This window comes from Passer domesticus, chromosome Z (genome assembly GCF_036417665.1).
Source record: "Passer domesticus isolate bPasDom1 chromosome Z, bPasDom1.hap1, whole genome shotgun sequence".
In the NCBI taxonomy this organism is placed as follows: domain Eukaryota; kingdom Metazoa; phylum Chordata; class Aves; order Passeriformes; family Passeridae; genus Passer; species Passer domesticus.
Window position 1 is genome coordinate 54,826,090 of NC_087512.1, and position 13,917 is coordinate 54,840,006.

General features: G+C 37.5%; 1 long non-coding RNA gene across 7 annotated transcripts; it reads left to right on the forward strand.

The window, feature by feature from the left end:
• The first annotated feature begins 614 nt into the window (after positions 1 to 614).
• Positions 615 to 13,264, forward strand: LOC135290980 (uncharacterized). 7 transcript variants are annotated; one of them, XR_010353826.1, is made up of 6 exons: positions 615 to 718; positions 3,432 to 3,541; positions 5,022 to 5,146; positions 6,491 to 6,609; positions 10,042 to 10,100; positions 12,183 to 13,264. It is a non-coding gene; the product is annotated as an uncharacterized LOC135290980 (long non-coding RNA). The 7 variants fall into 7 exon arrangements; XR_010353828.1 differs by having other exon boundaries at positions 5,091 to 5,146; XR_010353825.1 differs by having other exon boundaries at positions 5,110 to 5,146.
• Positions 13,265 to 13,917: the final 653 nt, after the last annotated feature.

Sequence of the window (13,917 nt, forward strand, 5' to 3'; positions counted from 1 at the left end):
CCTGAAATAGAACTGTTTTGTTGAACAAATAGAAATATTTTTAGGAGGATTTACAGATGAAAAATCCCTTATTAAACAGATATATAAAATATGTTCTTATAAAGCTGGAGCCAATATTTACTTCTTAAATTCTGTCTGTAATTTAAAAGGTCCCTTTTTCTTTTTTTTTTTTTTTTTTTTTTTTTTTTTTTTTTTTTTTTTTTTTTTTTTTTTTTAGCTATTTGCACACCATCTCAGTTCAGCAGCTGGTGCAGGTATGGAGAAATCTAGTCTTTTACAACTCCAAGTCCAAACATAAACAGGAAGTAGATAAATATCTTGGTTTGAAAGACAGGTGCCTGCCAAGGAAGGGGGGAACCTCCCTTGGAATGGAGAACAGGACACCCCCTTGCCGTGAATTAATATAACTTTGCAAGTAACATTTCTTACTAGTATGCATGTGTAGAACAAGACAAGCAAACAACAACAAACAAAATAAAGAATAAACCAGAAAACCCAATAAAGTCTCTTTGTGCTCTCTAAGCACTTTCCCCTTGGTGCAGTTCCGGTCATGGCCGGCAGGGGCTCTGGTGGTTCCCACTGGGCAGGGCGGGTGCAGTGATTCCCCCGGGGCTGCAGGGGACGCTGTGGCACAAGCTTGGAGAACACGCTGTCATGGCGGCTCGGCTGAGGCAGAAGGGATGGAAGAGAGGCTTTGCTTCACAAACCCCCTGGGCCGGTCAGTCTCAGTGCCCCTCTGGATAGCAAAAGGAGCTGTAACAGGAGCCTTAGAATCAGGAAGCTGGAATGGCCAGGAGGAGCAAAGTCCCGAAGTGGTAGATGAGACGTATCAGAAACTCTGCAGCTGTAGCTGGAACCAGGAGAGGCAGGCAGGGGATGAAGAGTCATAGTGTAGCAAAAAAGCCCCGGGGCAGCGGCAGAGGTATGGGGCAGACCAGCAGCAGCAGCCTGGCCCCTACACATGGCAGGGAGAGGCTGCCTGGAAGGGGGAAAGGGCTGGGGTATCCCAGGGCTCCCCTGAGGCACCTGAGAAGAATATGAAGGATCCTTTGTTTGGTGAGGTAGGGTCTTAATAATGTCCCAAAGCAAAGGCTGCTCTTAGGAGGAGAGCTCCACTCATGGTAGAAGAAAGGCAGCAGCAGATGGAATCCTACAGTGGTGACGAGTTCTCTCCACAGCAACTACAGCCTCCTTCCCCTCCAAACGCTGAGAGCATAAGACAACTGCCCAGGAGCTGCCCCAGAAGCCTTTTTTTTCCCAGTCCAGTTCTCGTGGCATCTCTGCCCCTCAGAGAGAAACCCTCAGATAACAGGAGTGCAGCCAAGTGCCCTCCTCCCCTGAGCATGGCAACTTCTTCTATCACTCTTAAGCACCAAGTCTTTATTTTCTCCTAGCGACATATAGGAGAAAATTCCCTAAGAGAAAGAAACAAAAGGACAATAACTATTTCAACAATAAATATTAATGATACCCTGGAAATAATATTTCTACTCCAGAAGTTCAAGAATAATCAGAAAAGCATTTCTTGAAACTAATATGTTGCCTACTCTCAGAATATTATAGTGAAACTTTATTAAAAATCTTGGCTGGACATATACAAGATTTATGATTTGGAGTCAGTTGTAAAGGGGAAAAAGGAAAGTGAAAAAAAAATGGAAAAAAAAGTTTAGGCTTTTATAAGCCAAACCAGGGGCATAAATCAGGAGTTTACAATGGAAAAATAATTTCAAAAACTGTTTAGTTCCAGGTCACTTAAGAACAGCTTGTTAATAATTAAAAATGTTTCTGGGAAGTGTTTTTAAAATACAGAGATTTATTATTTTAATGCTAACAAGTTTTCAATAAATCAGGAAATTTTTCTACAATGCAGTATCAGTACAGATTATACAGTGCAAAGGAAGCTGATTGGGGGATGTAGCTCTATTCCATAATCATGACTGTTTAGACTTTTTACATTTAAAACTAATGCTAGTTCTCATTAGGTTGCTGCTTTTCAAACCAGATTTTACAGGTTAGAGAAAGACCACTTTTGCCTTACAAAAATGTTCTGTTAATTAGATTTGATATTTAGGTCAGGTACTTCCACACTCCAATGAAGCGTGTTCCCATACTATACCAAAATGTGTAGAAATGCTGAAATAATACTCCTAAAATAAAATAAACTCAATGTTGTATACAGTGCATACATACATACAATGTATATTAACATATTATTTCCCATACTTTCTCATCCTTATGTAATTTATTTATTATTTATTTTGCCTTTGTTATCCTTTTCCAGAGAGCACTCATTTGATTGGTATATCTTGATTTGATATAGTCTGTGGCCTTTAAATTATAGAAAAAATCCTCCAGGAGAATTAGTACACTAAGGATTCATGTCAGAGAAGTCACAAATATCCCTTAGTGCAGTGATTTCAGTACAAATAAACTCCTTTTTTTAGGTGTTACAGTTGAGATTCCACCAAATGCAACTTGGAAGACAGGAAAAAAAGGAGAAAATAAAGAGAAAATACAGAAGATTTGCAAATAAAAGTATTGTCTTGGCACAGAATTTAATCTATCTAAACATACCAAATAAAGAAGTCTGTGAATTAATATTCTAATATTTTTCTCAGTGTTATAAAAGTCAGGAAGAAGAAAGTACATCAAGAAAGATATACTGTAAATAAATAAACTGGAGTAGTCCATGCAGAGAAATAGTGCTTGAAAATGCACAGATAATACCAATTTTGTAAAATTCTCTGTGAAAGTTGCACAACAAACTTATTTAACTGGTGAATAACAGAATTTTCATGTACTCATGGCTACCAAGCTTTTTCAGCAAGAAATAGAAATTATACTGATGGAAAATGAATCAGTTGTTGTTATGGTGCACTGAAACTGTATTTATAGATGAATTATTGGAAATTTAAGAAAATAATCTAAATGTTAAATTTTCCAAGCATTAAGCTTCTGTAGTGCAGTGCTTAATTAAGCAAAGGGCAGATCAATTGGCACAGAAAAAACCTGAACTGGTAAGCCATCTTTGGTTTTTGCATAGACTTTCACACATTTGATGAATTTATTTTTATGATTTTAGAGGCAGAGACTCATTTTCACTAAATTTGTTTGCCATAATTATGGAATGACTGTCACAATAACCATTAAGTTTGATACATTGGTGTGTGTTCCTACTTCTCTCTGCCTCCCAGAATTTTCATTCCAGCCATGAGTGCTGGTGTTCCTTAGTTGTACATCTGGTGCAGTGTTTCTGACAGCAACATCACTCCACAGGGACTGAATGTGCCATCTGTATGACACACTCAGTATCTAATGGTTTAAGAGCTAGAGACACATAAATGCCTGAAAAACTACATTTTCCTGGTTGCTATGTTTTTGGTCTCTAATATATATTTTACCAACAAAGTATTTATTACACAATGTTGCAGCTCTGTGGGAATGGACTTTCAGCATCCAGTATGTCCTTGTGATACCTAGATGAAGGCAAAAGTAAAGAAGAGAAAGGTTAAAAACTCCTCACAAAATAGGACCACAAGAGGTAATAATCTCCTGAGCAGAAGAGCTGATTCTAATAGACATGTAATCTGAAAATATTTTGTGGAAGGAGGAGTGTACAAACAGATGTTTAATACTGTCTATAAAACATATATAAATGTTGCCCTAACGTAAAGTAGTTGAAGGGATGAGTCAACATTTCCCAAATAAAAAACATGGGATTCCTAATGAAAGTTATAATAAAATATGCTTTTTTAGACATTTCTTATGCCTAAAATCAAGACTTCTGCAGGATTTTTGCACTTGCTTGAAACTCACTCTGATTATGAAGTACTGAAGATGTAGAGAAATTTTAGTCAAACTAAGCCTAGTGCATAAATCTAACTCCTGTTTTGTTTTTTTTTTTCTTTATAACACAAGGAGAAAACATAATTTATGAGGTTCTAGCCCTATAAAGGGGAAAACATTTGAATTCTAAGCAAAGAAAGAAAAGTGTTCCTGGAAGGTAGAAAGCTTTCAGATGGTCTTTCTGGGATTTTGCTTATTTTTCTTCCCTTAAATTCCCACTCTTCATGAAGAACCAGTTTTTATTCATTGTTTGCATTAAGGTTTATAGACACATCCTTGCTCCAAAGTGCTCATCACTTCTGATGCTCAAAGTGCCCATCATTTTTCTTAATATTCAAGATGAAGACTTCTAGTTAGAGATGCAGTTTGTATAGCAGTAGCAGCAGCAGCAGTCCTGGGCTATTTCATTTTTCTAATGCCCTTGCCTGTGGCTTTTTTCCTCCTTCAGCCTTTATAGGCAATAAACCAAGGAACACTTCTTTTAAAAATGCATGCTTCATATGTTCTTGAGTTTGTTCCATGGAGAGCAAAAAAGTAACAGAACTGAAAAATTTCTCTAAAACAAGCTAGTGGAAAACTTGCTTATGTGATAATTTGGTAGTCAATATTATTAGTATTGCCCAGGTATTCATAATATATGAAAAACAGTAAAAGAAAAATATAATTGAGACATTCAATGCCAAAATTTCCAGTCCAGGTTTTAAATATTGTAACTCAGTGTAACATTTAAGAGATTTTGTGCTTATCATAGATTTTGCCCATGCAGAGATAAATCTATTTAGGGAATTACATACTGCAACACTTGTGTAGGTAAACTAATTTGAATATGACTGCTGATGTCAGATTTGTATTAAAATTTGGCATTAGCAAAACAACTGTAATTGCTCTTTGTCTAGTTAATTTGTTTTGTATTCCAACTTTTATGTCAGATTGGTTTTGTTCCTTGGTATATTTATTCTGTAGTGTAATGATGAAATGGATTTTGAAAATCAATGAGTGATTCTGATATAAAGTGATGCTCTTTTTGGCAACACAATTTAACATGCCATGAAGGCAGAAGAAATTTGGTGTTCGATGTTCAGTCTGCAATAAAAGGCTTATTTAAATTTTCTTAAACACGTGAAAATAAAAGCAAACAAATCAAATTTGAGAATCTTTTTTTCTTGGTTTTGCAGGTACGTAGAAAACATTGAGCTTGCCACAACGTCTAATAGAAACAAAATTATAATTAATAATTAGAACAGTTCATTTTTCCATCTTTAGCAGAGACCTTATAAAAGTGAGCGCTTGACAGGGACAGGTATGTGTGATAAACTGTTCAATTAGTTTCTTCAGTGGCAAACATTAATGTTGATGCTGTGATCCTAACTCCTTTCTTCCCTCCCCTCTTCTTTTCTCCAAAATGAAGGACAAATGTGTGTGTAGGGTAAATCATTCCTATTTGGAATGAACTAATGTTCTCTTTAGAAGTTTATTGTTGCTCTCCTATGTCATTTGCACTTGTGCTGTCATCAAAGGAACTGGAGACATAGAAGTGTAACTGTTACCAGAGAAATTAAATTACTGTGTTGGCTGAACAAAGACAGAACTGTTCATTCACCCTTTTAATGTGAAGGACAAACTAGAAGTCGTGGTCTAGCTGCCTTTCTGTTGCACATATGAAGTGTCAGTATGTCATAGAGCTTTTTGCAAATGCAGAAAGGCTGACTTTTGTAATGTCAGGAGTAGAAGAAAAATTGCTTACCTTGTAATTTGGTGAGGTTAATATTAGCATGAATGCACTTTGATTGGTCTAGAATAGAATAAAACATGAGGTTATCCAATTAGATTATTTTTGTGTAAACCTTCCAGTGCAGACAGCCAATAGGAAAGAAATGACAGAAACGTGTCAAAGTCACAGAATAAATTGCTTCTGATACCCAACATCATCTCAGAATCTAAAAAGAGCCTTATCTTCAAAAACAACCAGCATGAATTTTGATGCAGAAGTATTGCTCATTATTTATCACAGCTAATGATTACTGTATTCTCCATTTAAATGTATCGCATTCTCCAGTTAAACAGGAAAATGCAGTATGTTATATATATATATATATATATATATATACTATATAATAGGTATTATACAGTATAAGGGGTGGCCTGGTACTGACTGAGTTGATTACACACCAGAAGCCATGCAGAGCTGACACTGAATGCCAGAATTGGGACAGATACCTTTAGGTGCAATGCTGTCATGTTGAAGCTAAACTATCCCCAGGGCTTGATTTAGCACTGGACACTGGCAGTGTATTTTTCTAGGTATGGTAGTTCTTTTAGCTCTAGATAGTAGTCCTTGTATTTAGCTGTGTCAGCCCTGACTTGATACTGTGCACTGTGCCTTAGGCACACCCACAGAAATACTGAAGCTGAAAAACATCAGAAAAAAATCAAGGTCTTTGGAAGTTGATTCCAGCCATACTGACTCATATGGTAAGTGTGTCTTGACTTGCCCCAGGAAAGCAAGCTTAGAACATTTTCTGTCAGTCACCTGTGGGCAACAGAGGCAAGGAAGTAAGTATCTTGTGTGTTTCTATGCCCTTAGTTTATGTTGAAGAGCAGATCATGGCAAATTCTAGTTTCTGTTTTTATAATTATATTTTAGGTGTGGATTCTAGAGGTTGGAAGTCGAAGAGAGAGGAAAATTTCACTGCAAGGTAACAGCCTTTGTAGACATCCCACAGAGTGGATTACTGACTTACAAGGAAGAGTAATGGATCTCAGGTATCTGTTACCTAAAATGTAACTTCTCATTGCTTATGGGACATGTGGGACACGATAGAGAAGCGGATTCCACGACTATGTAGGACAAACAATAAGCAACTTTTTATTTTGTTGCTATTAGATATATCCCAATCCAGATTAATCCTACTCTTTCAGTAATGCATCTTTTTATGTTGTTTAACCAATCTGTCACAAAACTGGAAAGCTTCTTAATGAAATCATTCAATCACTTCTTCATATCCCCTCTGTTTTCTGGGTCTGTTGAAATAATTCATAGAGTTGCAGAAAGTTTTTCCTTCATGTTGCTTTAAAAATAGCACTCCAGGTCTCTGTGCTTAGTTAATGAAAAAACAAAAAATTCTAAACATTTTTTATGTTTAGGACTCAAATACCATGACAAATGCTTCTGAAAATAGTATTCCTGTTAGAAGTTTCATCATTTTTAAAAATCACTAATTTAGTAGTTACTCAACATCAACTTATATATTGTATGTATCATATGCATAAAGCAATGCTAAAGAGAGAATCAAAAAAGAATTATCAAGGTGGAAGGGTGCGTAAGAAAAAAATCTGTACATTTATTCTTTGGTTTCAGTATTTAATTAGGCTTATCTTACTACTTATGAATGTTGGTAATTTTATTTGTCTTTTTGAGTTAAAAACATTAGAATATTTAATTAATTGGGTTTTTAGCAAGTGAATGTCTCCAACTTCTATGTCCAATGAAATTAATCCCAAAATTCTTGTGTGGGATTGTTGTCATATACATGAGTGAACAGCAGAAACTTTTCGAAATGAAGCCTTTGTGTGATTGTACTGTTCAGCCTGCTCTCTGTCTCAAAACAGCAGATCTTGAGGGACAAAATGTTGACAGGCAGTGGCTGGAGAATCAATCCATTAAAACTGAAAATTAAAAAAAGACTTAATGTGAGTGGCAAAATAGTTTGGTCTTAAAGTTCAGCCTAGACCCATATGTTGTTATATTTGCAAATTCTTATTTAGGGATGGCGTGTTCTTGGATTGTTTTTTCTTTCTCTATGATCACAATGAGACTATGGAAAAACAATGACTATGCAAATTGCTGGCAGTGTATTAATAATGAATTTAGTTCTCCTCAATCTGTGCTTATGAAATTTTTGTCTTGTCATCTCAGTAGGTAAGGAAAACAGATAAGATTTCAATCAAACACCAGTTCTTATACAAACCAGTATCTATATTGGAGTGTAATGTTTACACTGAAATACTCTACCAGTACTGACACCAAGAAATTGAATGAAACCTGTTTTTCTAGAATTAATACTAGTCAGCATGCGTCTGTGTATATATATGTATATATATATATATAATATATATACACCAGCAGTTGGTAGTGATTCTGCATATATATCTGTTAAAATGAGTACATTATTATTTATGTTACCTTGTTTTGAAAATTGCCTTATATTGTTTTACCAGGAGAAAATGGCTCACAACCAGCATGTCCTATATCAGTTGCTGAAGGCCTTGTGTTATGCTTGCTTAACCTTATAACCTATAAAGCTGGTAGGAGAAAATTTAACCCCAGACTAAACCACTGTGCGTGGTTCCTTCTACAGAGAGGTGTCAGGGTCTGGGGTTTCTTTCCTTTTCTTTCCTTGTTACTTGTGGAATTGCTAAAAAGCACTGATGGCTGGGTGCTTAAGAGGTGAGGAGGGGGAACTCCTCTGGTTTTTGGGAGTTTCTCTCAGAGGACAGAGACCCCCCAAGAATAGAAGCAGGTAAAAGGATGGGGGCTGGGGCAGTTGCGGAGCTCTCACTCATTCTCTCTGGGCTTTGGGGGAGAACAGTTGAACACAAAGCCTGGGGAAAGAAATTCTCTGCCACTGCCATAACCCAGCCAGGAGCTGCCTTCCTTCTGCTGCTGGGCCCCGCATCCCCTGCTTCAGTTTTCAGCTACCCCAGCAAAGCTTCTGATACATCTCATCCACTGCCCCAGGATTTCTGCTCATTCCTGCAGTTCCAGCCTGGTACTCCTCAGAGTCCTGCTGGGTCACCAGGATCGACTGCCACAGGGTTTGTGAAGCAAAGCCTCTCCTCCATCCCTTCCCATCTCAGCCGAGCCGTCATGACAGCGCGCTCCCTGAGCTCGCACCACAGCGCCCCCTGCAGCCCCGGGGGAATCACCGCACCTGCCCTGCCCAGCGGGAGCCACCAGTGCCCCTGCCGGCCATGACCGGAACTGCACCAAGGGGAAAGTGCCGCAGCTGAGAAGGCTGGGACTGGGGTTCTGGTTCTATTTGTTTCTAATGCTGTAGTCATTGTTATTTGTTTGCTTTATTATCCACACTAGTAAAGAACTGTTATTCCTATTCTCATATCTTTTTCTTTGCCTGAGAGCCCCTTAATTTCAAAAGTATAATCAATTGGAGGGAGGGGGTTCACATTCTCCATTCCAAGGGAGGCTCCTGCCTTCCTTAGCAGACACCTGTCTTTCAAACCAAGACAAGAGGGAATAAAAGTTGGGAGCAAGAGTGGCCAATATGTATCTTAGAAAGAAATAAATCAGCTGAGAGGAATCTACATGACTGATATAGAGAAAAAATATCTGTCCCTTGCTGGTAACTTTACCTGCTTCACATTGTAGGATTTTAGGTGTGTAACATCCAACGTCAAAGCCCAGGACAGACAGAGTACAGTGTGCTCCTGAGAACAACTCAGTTATTCCTGAGAAAACATTTCTTCCAAGCTCCAAGAAGTGGTCACTTCAAAAAGGCCTTCCAGTGCTCTGATAAAAGAAAGTGTATTAGATAGTGTACCTGTCAATGTATTTCAACTAATTCCCCATTTGGCGGGGGTAATGGGGATAATTGAAGCACTGCAATTCATTTCTTCATGAAGAAAAGTCTAGGACACATAAAAAGCTGCAGTCATGTTCTAATAAAGACAATTATTATTAGAATGGCATATATCTGGCAACTCTTTAGATTTTAAAAATCTGCTACTTGCATATTACACTCTGAAAAGTAAATTCCTTTATTCTGTTGAAGTTCAATATTTTGGTGCAGAATATAGTCAAAATGTTACCTATTTGTAAAAGTTCATTGGGTTGCTGAACTTTTATGTACCCTTGCTTCTTTCAGGTTTTTATTAATAGAGATAATAGAATTAAACGGAGTTTTATTCAGGTTACTGTTCACCCTCTGATGCTACCTCCAATTTCAAGTCATCTCTTAGTTGAGACATGACTCTGTTTTTCAAAGGTAATCAGAGGTAAAGATTAAAGTAGTAACAAGAGAGGATGGACTTACGTACTCCTCAGTGAAAAAAGCCCTATCAAAATAAAACCTTCAAACTTCCAAAACATTGACAGTACAGAAAAAAAAGAGAGACTTTGCTAAGTGTCCTTTCCATTTTCTCCCTTCTGAACTGATTATTTTTTTCATACTGTCTTAGCATGAGACAAACTCGATTGAAAAGGTGGAACTGCTTGGAAAAACTGGGCTACAAACAAGGTAAAGTACATTCCATCTTCCTGTTATTAAAACTGTAATTATAAGCATTATTAAATACCAAAAATAGAAATATCAGACACTGTCATTGAATTAATTTGTCAGGACAAGATCTAAAACACTTTTATGTTTGCCGGTGTGCATATGTGAATTCTATGTGATACTACAAATTGCAGCTGATTTTTTTAGGAGAGACAATCTGAAGTTTTCACAAATTTAATGCTAGGAAAACTCACAAGACTGCCAATTTATTTCTCTCTCAGCTTCCCGCCTTAAATAATGTTTATTTTTTAATCAAAGAAGGAAGATATCAAGATGATCTATCATCTTGTGGGCCTTTCCTGATACGCGCAGCAACATGGCCCAAAGTGTTATTACAATCACAAGGTCAAGCATGTCAGAAATGTAGCCTGAAGAACACTGCTTCCCTTGTGATTGAAACACTAGATAAGTAATTAATTTACTGCCTATTATGCATTAAATTTTGGGCAATTAGCCATGGTGTGTTCTCTAACACTAGCTGATAGCGTAATTACAATAGCAAACAGTCAGGAAATACGTTTTATCTTTACTGTTCAATGTACAGAGATCTGCTCTATGAAATGAAGTCCCTACCAACACAGTCCATTATATATCTGGCTTTAATTCCTAAGGCATTTTTTACTCAAGCTTTCCACAGGAATGTTGATTACCTCTAAATGTCTACCAGAGCATAACAAGTTCAGCAATACTACACCTGTGTATAATGCTAGTAATTTAGGTTAATAAATCTCGTTTTCTCAGTATTTTGTTTGTTTTGGACAGCTTTATAAAATTTTGTAAATTAATAAAAAGGGAATTAATAAAAATTAATAAAATTTCTTTCTGATGTCCAACACATCTTCATATAACATATGTCAGTATTTGAAAAAAAAAATGCATAGAAAACACTATTAATTTTTCATCTGTAGATCAATAAATTAATCTTCCCTATTGTTTTGTGGTTCTTAAGGATTCTGGAATGACAAATACTGCACAGTACAAAGAGATCTGTCAGACCAGTATTTAAACACAAATTTTTACAATAGCATATGGAAAAAGAAGACAATGAACAAAGAATCCTTTCATTAAACAAGAACTCTCTTAAATAAAATAGTAACTGGGATAACAAGTCTTTGTTTGCAAGGATTTTTTATTTCTTTTGTTTTAGAAGAATAGAAAAATTAATCCTCCTTATTGTATTTCATTGAGAAAAGCAATTAAGAGTTTACTGTCCTATTCGTGAGTTCAGTTTGCAAGATCTACTTGCAAAGAGTTTCTGAATACAAGTACATCTGCAGTACTTGTTAAACAAAGAACAAGAGTCAAGCCAATAATCTAGGTTCAGCACACGAAAATCATGGCATAATTAATTTCCCTGAGAACACCATGTTACAAAAAACAGTACATAACCACAGACTACTGCACATAACAGATAATGAACAAAATTATTGACACAATTTCATACCAGGTCCTTTGCTGGTCATAGATTTATATCACAGTTTTCATGCAATTTTGTAGAAAAAAAATAAAGCTGAGTTTTATCTAATATCTTCATGTATTTTTATCCTCTTTCATGCTATGAAAGACCTGTCAGTTCAATGTTGTTTGGTGTGGACTCAAGTTTGTAGCAAGGAGTGAGCATACTTTGAAGGAGTATTGTGCAGCTGTGATAAACCAGAAACAGAGCAATTCATCCAGTAAACAGTGGCAGAGACTGAATGTTATAATTTATGGCTTAAATATCTTCAGGAAGATTTTTTGCCTATTATAGCAAAACTGTATTACAAAAGATGCAGAGAAACCACTACACCCTAAATAGGCCCTCTGAGTGAGGCCCTGAACTGCTTGCTGACTGAAATTAGGTGACTCAGGTTGTGGGAAAAGAATACTTTCACAGAGGGATCAAGCTTAGCACCTTTGGGGTGGAGACCATAGCCTCAGGGCTATCAGCTGCCAGGGTTGAACAGACCCTTACACCACAGGGTGGGGAAAGGACATGTTTTTGGGTGTGTGGTGAAAAAGCCGCTGGTCCGATGCTGTTAACACCCATCCTCTGCTCTGCAGACCAGCTCAGCTGTGAGGCCCCTTCACCCCTGGAAAAGCCACATCCAGCTGAAGGACAGCAGAGGGGGTGCCATGGCCCATCAAAGGCCAGTCCCCCAGAGGTGTCCCCTGACTCTGCACCAGAGCACTGCAAATGATGCAACAGATCCACAGAGCTGCAAGGGACAGTATCAAAATTGGCCTCCCCAAAGGAAGCACCTGGATGTTGTCATCTGGCCCAAATGTGTATTAATTCACAGAATTTTCACTGTAGTGTGCTGCAGGGGACTCTCACCACCAAGAAAACCAGATGGAGGGGAGCAATGAGACATCTTTGGGACCCCCGGGAGGGTGATATGCTTCCACCTAAACCCATGTCACTCTCTCCTTGTTTCCCAACCCCCCATGCACACCTCTTTTTCATTTTTTCTTTTCTTCTTCCGCTCTCCTTTTATTTTTATTTATTTTTATTTTTATTTTTTATTTTCCTTTTCCTTTTTTTTTCTCTCTTTATCTTTCTTTCTCTTTCCCTGTTACTATTAAATAAAATATATCCATTTTTTTTGGTACCAATGTTATAGGTAAAAATTGACCCAGCCAATTAAATAAAAAATAAAAAATAAATTTATTCATGACTGATATACAGTCCCAACTGCCAACAATCAAAAAGTAGTGCTGACCCCAGGATCGTAGCAGGTGAACTATGATCTGGCCTCTATCGCACCGGATCCCCCTGTTCACCAGTGAGGCCTGGCAGACTTCGGGTTTTATACTCTTTTTCTTGCCCTCCGCACAGTCCATTTGTCCCCTCCTGGAGTCCTTCATATTCATGTTGTGTCTATTCTCTGTCCTGTGCTGGACAAAGCCTCGTCTGGGAATTGGTGTGTATCTGTCTCCAGTTCCCGGAATCCTTCATTCAGATATATGTCCTTGATGGTCCTGTCTATCTGAGGTGGACATCTACATGGGCCATATCACTGGGCATTTTCTCGTTCATGCCATCGGGAGTGCCCATCATCTGTACAGGCTAGGTTTTCTTCATATGTTAATGATGCACCTCCTCCTTGTCTGTGAGCTGTCCTGTGTGGCAATCACCCTCTCCCCTTGGCTGGTATAATCTTAAAGCTTTATCTTATATTACATTAATAAACTTCTATTTCCAGCATGAATTACATAACAGTCCCCTCTCCTTTTATTAATTCATTAATTTGTGCTATTTTCTAAAAATATTTACACATATTTATTTTTAGCCCTTTTTCTCTTTTTTTTCTCTGTGTGAGTAACTTTGTCTACTTTTGGTGCTCCAAAAAAAAAAAAAGTAAACATTTATTCAGTCTCATTTGCATTTTCCCATTCTTCCCTGGGTACCTCTTGATACATTTTATATTCAATCTCATATTCTTTTACTTGTTTTTCAAATTTGGCCAAAGTGTCTGCTGCCCACTTGTGTGGATCTCCTTCTTCTAATTTCATTATTTTAGAGATTGGATTAGTTCTCCCTGTGGCACATTCGGGGTCCCTTAGCATGGCTGCTATTTGCATTCCCTGCATAACTGATATTAGTCTGATAAAACATGGTATCAGGCAGGGTAAGAATATGATTTCTGCTCTTGAACAGAGGATGAAGAATATTAGTTTCTTCCACCATGCACCATCAAACAGATTATCTCACCAAGATGTATTCAACATGGAATTCCATTTTTGGACCAGGACATGAGCGATCCTCTTTATTTTTGCTGCCAAACTCCTGCTGGTT